Source organism: Prionailurus viverrinus, chromosome C2 (genome assembly GCF_022837055.1).
Source record: "Prionailurus viverrinus isolate Anna chromosome C2, UM_Priviv_1.0, whole genome shotgun sequence".
Taxonomy (NCBI): domain Eukaryota; kingdom Metazoa; phylum Chordata; class Mammalia; order Carnivora; family Felidae; genus Prionailurus; species Prionailurus viverrinus.
In genome coordinates, this window is record NC_062569.1 from 126,817,538 (window position 1) to 126,823,537 (window position 6,000).

Genomic DNA, 6,000 nt, shown 5'->3' on the forward strand with positions numbered 1-6,000 from the left:
CGGGGGAGGGGCAGAGAGAGAGGGAGACACAGAATCGGAAACAGGCTCCAGGCTCTGAGCCATCAGCCCAGAGCCTGACGCGGGGCTCGAACTCACGGACCGCAAGATCGTGACCTGGCTGAAGTCGGACGCTTAACCGACTGCGCCACCCAGGCGCCCCAATATTGGGTCATATTCTTCTTCCCACAAAGGAAAGGTTAGGAAAAACAGGAGTATCCAGAAAAGGGAGGGACTAAACATGCAAGGCCTTGGGAATTGGCTAAAGGAATTGCAACAATTATCTTCTGAGAAAAGTGAAAGGCCGTAGAAATGTATGGTTGAACATTTTAGCGTATGAATTATCACTATATCACAAATATATAGATATACTCAACATACTCCCATTTTAGTGACCAGGAAAAAGAAAACTCTGCCAATTTCTCATTTTCGTTCTAAGGTTCAAGAAAGTAGGCAATGTCTGTCCTGCACACAAATATCTCCTCAAACGACACAATGTTGCTATTTTTTTTTGTTTTAAATATAGGGAGAAAGCTACAAATATATACACTTAAATCTTAGTAAGACTAAACTCTCTGTGATAAAATTATTTACCCAATAGTGTTTTATTTATTTATTATTATTTTTTAGTATTTTATTTATTTTTGAGAGAGCGATCACAAGCCAGGCAGGAGCAGAGAAAGAGGGGAGCAGAGGATCTGAAGCAGGCTCTGTGCCGACTGCAGAAAGCCCTATGGGGGCTCAGACTCACGAACCATGAGATCATGACCTGAGCCAAAGTCAGACTTAACTGAGTTAGCCACCCAGGCACCCCTACCCAATAGTGTTTTAGACTGTAAACACAATGGCAATGGAATATGTCTTACACAGTTTTTGTATGCTGAGGTCCTCACTCCAGATGCTGCATTTAGTAATGAGATATTTCTATGTGTAATTTCTTGTTAATAGACCCTTAATTCCCCTAAAATCACTTAGTGTCGTTCAGTAGACATTTTCAGGCTGCTGGAATTTTCTGCACTCTGCATTCACAAGATGTCTTATTGTATTCAGGACTTTTCGATTTTTGTTGTTGTTAATAAAATAATTATAGAAAGCCACCCCTATTTCAGAGGGGTATATTAAGTTGGTACTCAGTTGTACACATTAGATTAAGTATAATTAAATTGGAATTCAAAGTAAAGTTCTTATAATTTTGAATCAAATAAGGCAAGGCAAAGCTGGTATATTGAATGCTTACGTATTCGGTGGGTTTGTTTAATGCTGTATTGATTTTTTATGCACTCTTATAGCTGAACTCTTTTATTGGTCTTATTTTAAATATGTTTACTTTTAATAAAGACAACATATAGTATGTATCAGATGTTCATATTTTACCTTATTTGCTTCAAATCTCTGAGCAAAACATAACAAATGGCCAGCATGCCTCAGATTCCGTCTCTTTCCTCTTCCCCCTGGAGATAGTATACAAGGTCCTACAGTTTTAAAAACTGTGTTTTTCTTCCTTTGATGTCGAAGTAATTGATTTTCTTCCAAGAAGTTGGAAAGCAGAGGAAAGTATATTTTTCTTGTAATTGTTTCATAAGATAGAATCCTAGAAGCAAAAATAATATGGTCAAAGTTCATAAAATGGCTTAAGCTCCTAATTTGCTGTCGAGTTGCTTTTCAGCAAAAAAAGAATACAGTTCTGTTCCTAATAAAGGATTCTTTATTTGTATACTCTAAGAAGAATTTTCCTAATTATGTTGCTAAACACTTGTTAATGTGAGGAAATTGTTCATATGTACTATATGTTCCTACAAATGTCACAGCCAACAGCATGTTACCTAAGGTAAATGAATAGAGTTTCCAAAAGATGGCTTCCAGAACTTCACATACCCAAGCATACATGAGCGTAAAGTATTTACTGACATTCCTTCAAACACGATTTTAAAGATAACATTTGAGAGCAGCCTCCATTTCTCCCTTTATTGTAAGTTGATAGAGAAACTATGAGCCATTTATTTTATTAGTTGGTAGCATTTTGTTTCAGACAGAAGGAAAATACAAAAGCAGAACAGAAAAGCTGATCCTGAGATAGGCCGAAGTTGGTGGTAAACCACATTATCGACTTATTGTGGGACACATCATCATGACACTAACACATGTGTTTCAAAATGCTTTGAGTTTTGTCAAAACATTATAAAAATGTAGACATAGGGGTGCCTGGGTGGCTCAGTCGGTTAAGCATCCGAGTTCGACTCAGGTCATGATCTCGCAGTTTGTGAGTTGGAGCCCCGCATCGGGCTCTGTGCTAACAGCTCAGAGCCTGGAGCCTGCTTCAGATTCCGTGTCTCCTCCAATCTCTGCCCCTCCCATGCTCATGCTCTGTCTCTCAAAGAAATAAACGTTAAAAAAAAATTTTAAAAATGTAGACATAACAAAGATAAGTGAATAAGCTATTTTTGAATTTGGTGGCTAATATATTATTTGTGCCATCAAAATGAATACAAGTCATTTTTATAGCAATTAAATAGCCAGAATGCATTTGTGACTCCTTCTGGAGAGTTTTTTTTTTTTTTCGTAAAGACTTTGTGAATCTTAAAGGAAATTTATTCTTTGATATTTGAGTGATTGTATAGAAGTTGGTTAAAATACTCATTTCAGAATCCCATCTAGGCCTCTCTACTTGTCTGAACTTCTCTCTCTCTCTCTCTTTTTAGGTTTATTTATTTTGAGAGAGAGAGAGAGAGAGAGAGCAAGCCAGAGAGGGGCAGAGAGAGAGGGAGAGAGCGAAAATCCCAAGCAGGCTCCTTGCTGTCAGTGTGAAGCCAGACACGGGGCTTGATCTCATGAACCATGAGATCATGCTCTAAACTGAAATCAAGAGTCAGACACTTAGAGCCACCCAGGCATCCCCAAATTCTCTTTATTAAAGATGATACCCAATTCCATATTTGGCAATGTCCAAAAGTTTTAGGAACAAGACATGGCCTGAATTTGACAAAATATAAGGGAATTTATGTACCCACTGCTCATGACACTTACTAAAAAAATTTTGGAGATTATATTTGATTAGTACTTGAGAAACTTAATCTGAGGATGGTAGAACTTACTGAAACATTTTTGTTGTCTTTGAGAAAACGGGAATTTATGTTAAATTTTGCATCTTAGTTTTTGCACTCTGTCAAAAAGCACATCTCTGTGTATTTGACTTAGAAGAGGACCTGTATTCATACTTTCATGAAACGGCTTTTGGAAGAACGAATTTCCTGTATCTTTCTTTTGGAATCCAGCTGCTAGAACAGTCATGTAGTGGCCTTGAGTGGACCAGTGCCTTCAAAGCCATTCCTCCTCCCATCTTGGGACATTAATCCACCAATGAGACTACTAACTCCGTGGTTTCTCAACTCCGTGGTTTCATCAAAACCATTCTGTAACTCGAGCCAGGGTAGAGAAACAAATTTGATCATTTTACTCATAGTTTTCTTCCACTTCTCCATGGGGTCTCCTTTCTCTGAGGATATAAGGATCGCCTTGTAGAGCCTGCCCATTTTCATCTATACCAACCTTCAGCTTTGCCTCTGGGCACTGCCTACTTATTCCGTTCTCAACAAACCATGGCTCGTTTTCTTTCTCCTAAACAAGCTGCTGCATCTCTTGCCTGATCCTGAGCTATTGTTGGCCTCTATGGCAATAATACTTTCCCTTCCCAAACTTGTCTTTTTCTGGATAATTCCTATTTTTCTTCAGGTATTAGCTTTATAGTCCTATCTACCAGGATGTTTCCTCCAACTCTGGAAAAGCAGGATGTAATTCTATACAAAATGAACTATGCCTGTTTCCCACCCTACAGGGTAACCCCGTGAAGTCGAGACTCAAAACTGTTTTGCTCTCTCTGACATTCTGTGGCTAATACGACACTAGGCACAAAAATATTTTTCATGAATGAGCAATCAGATAAATGATTCACAAGTTGACTTTTTGAAAAAGAAACATCAGGTTCATAGAAAGTTACTTAAAATCTGTAGTTGAGGGGCTCCTGGGTGGCTTAGTTAAGTGTCTGACTTCCGCTCAGGTCATTATCTCGCAGTTGTTGAGTTCGAGCCCTGCATCATCTCTGTGCTGATAGCTTGGAGCCTGTAACCTGCTTCAGATTCTGCATCTCCCTTTCTATCTGCCCCTTCCCTGCTCACATTCTCTCTCTCTCTCTCTCTCTCTCTCTCTCTCTCTCTCTCTCTTTCTCTCTCTCTCCCCTCCAAATAAATAAACATTAAAAACATTTTAAAATCTGTAGTTGAATATCCTAATATGAACCTTGCAACCTTTGAAGTCATGTTAATGGCAGAAGTTCTTGACTAGAAATTTATTTTTTTGCGTGTTATTAAAAGGAAACTTACAGGGCGCCTGGGTGGCTCAGTTGGTTAAGCAGCCCACTTTAGCTCAGGTCATGATTGCACATTCCTGGGTTCTAGGAATGTGTTGGGCTCTGTGTTGACAGCTCAGAGCCTGGAGCCTGTTTCAGATTCTGTGTCTCATTCTCTATCTGCCCCTTCCCCGTTCATGCTCTCTCTCTTCCTCTGTCTCTCAAAAATAAACATTAAAAAATTAAAAAAAAAAAGAAACTTGCTAACAAGCTTATCATGTATAAGAAATTAGTGAGAAACTGGTTGAAGTAATTTAAAAAAGTCCAAATACTTAATTTACATTAGCCAACACAGTTAATTTTAAGAATAGAAAACAGGTCTTAATTTTATGTTTTGATTTGTACTCTTCTTGCCTTGATGCTTTTATCTGAAATATTAGTCATACATTTTTCCATGCTCAAATTATACCCTATTGCAGAATAGATAGATAAATCTATCTATAACTGTTCTATAGAAAACTATATGTTCTGTATAAATATGTCTATGTTTTGTGTTATATAATGGATAATGTATCATGTGTTATCTACTATTATCATGTACTATTGTTTCTTTCATAAATTTTGGAGAGTTGGCCTTTTTTCTTTTTCTCCATTGGGACCTGGAACATTATGTGGTGACTTTGTGAAGGGCAGAGGTAATGATACAGATTTCCTGGAAATTCTATGCTATGGCTGTGAATATCTGGCTTTAGAAATTTTACAGCTAGGTAGCCATTTCTTTGCATTAGGGATCATCCCATTAGCACAAAAATATTATATACAACACAAGACTTTTTTCTCAGGTTGGGGATTTGCAGACTTAGATTTAAATCCTCTTACCGGACAAGGGCAAATTATATCTGTTAAAGCCACAATTTTTATACCTCAAAGGTGTTTATAATAATACCTATTTTGCAACTGACTGTGAAAATAGGAAATTCTATATAGAAAGTGCCTGGAACATAGTAGACAGTCCTATCAACAGTAGCTATTTTTAAAGCGTTACTCTCAAATGTTGCTTTTTCATTCATTTATCTTATAACTGATAACTGGGTATGTATGTATTTAGGATATTTTGGGTGCAACAGAATGAATGAAAAAGTATGTCAAAGATCTAGCATCTGAGATCTGTTCAATTTATAGAGTATTTATTAAGTAAATACGTGAATAAGCGTGGAGGCATCGAGGCTCAAAGTGCTATGGAGCTGGAAGTCAGTATAACAGTACCAGATAGCAGTGGGCTTACAACTTAGGACATGCCTAGTCGAAAATATATTTGTATTCATTTTCTATTGCTGCTGTGACATTACCACATATTTCATGGCCTTAGCAATGTAAATTTATTATCTTAGAGTTCTGTAGGTCAGAAATCTGACACAGCCTCACCAGGCTAAGATCAAGGTGTGGGTAGGTGTGCATTCTTATCTGGAGGCTAAGGGTAGAAGCTGTCTCCTTGCCTTCCCTTTTCTGGCAGCCCTGTTCCTCTGTCTTCAAAACCCGTAGCAGTAAGCTGAGTCCTTTTCACACACTGCTGTCTCTGGTTGTCTCCTCTCAGCGCATCTCTGTCTCTGATCTCAGCTAGCAAAAATTCTCTGCTCTTAAAGATTTATGAGACTATATTA